Raw genomic sequence first — 937 nt, forward strand, 5'->3', positions numbered from 1 at the left:
GTGGGGTGTTCTTCGGGACAAATCTGTAGAAGAATATCTAACCATTATAGTACCTTTAGAGATAGAAGTAAAATAGCGAGTACTAGTCTTAGTAAATTCATTTGGGAACTGAAAGAACGAAAAAAGCAATATTCGTTAGAATGGTCAATTATTGGGAAATCTTTCCCTTATGACACAGGTAAGAGATATTGCTCGCTGTGTAATCTAGAATTATATTTTATATTATTCTCTAAGGGTAAGTTAATAAATGAACTCACATACAATGCTTTCAGATGTAGCCATTATCTTAGACATACATTTTTCTGGTTTAAATAAATTATACATTTCAGTATGATCGGGCATTATAGTATTATATTAGGTTTAAAGGCAGGGTATATCAATGTATAATTTACCAATAATAATAAAATTGTATTTGTGTTTCTTTACTACAGTTTCTAGAGATAATATAATATAGATTTCGATTGGTTTAGAATCTATTACCAAGAATCCATAATTTGTGATACTTGATTGTTTATAATTGATAATATTATGAGGGTTTTTCCCCTAAGACGGACTTTTATTTAAGGAGGAATTTGAATATGAATCAGACTTAGAGATTATATTTCTGGTGTTTACTTTTTACTTTTTACCCTGAGGATGTGTAACGTAATTTACTTATTTAACTTGAATTGACAGTTAAATATAACCTTTTACAGAAATGTTGACATAGGTAATAAACTTCAATAATAATGGATATTAGCGTCAAGACTCTTATTTAAATTTTTGATACATAACCAAGGAGATCGATCCATAAGGAGTCTACTATAGACCTTTGGGGAGAAATTTTGGCTATTTTGGTTACGATTACATGTTTATCTCACCAATACATTGTGGAGATATCATTATACGAACATATATACATATATATGTATGTGTGTGTGTGTGTGTGTGTGTGTGT

This window comes from Octopus bimaculoides, chromosome 6 (genome assembly GCF_001194135.2).
Source record: "Octopus bimaculoides isolate UCB-OBI-ISO-001 chromosome 6, ASM119413v2, whole genome shotgun sequence".
Taxonomy (NCBI): domain Eukaryota; kingdom Metazoa; phylum Mollusca; class Cephalopoda; order Octopoda; family Octopodidae; genus Octopus; species Octopus bimaculoides.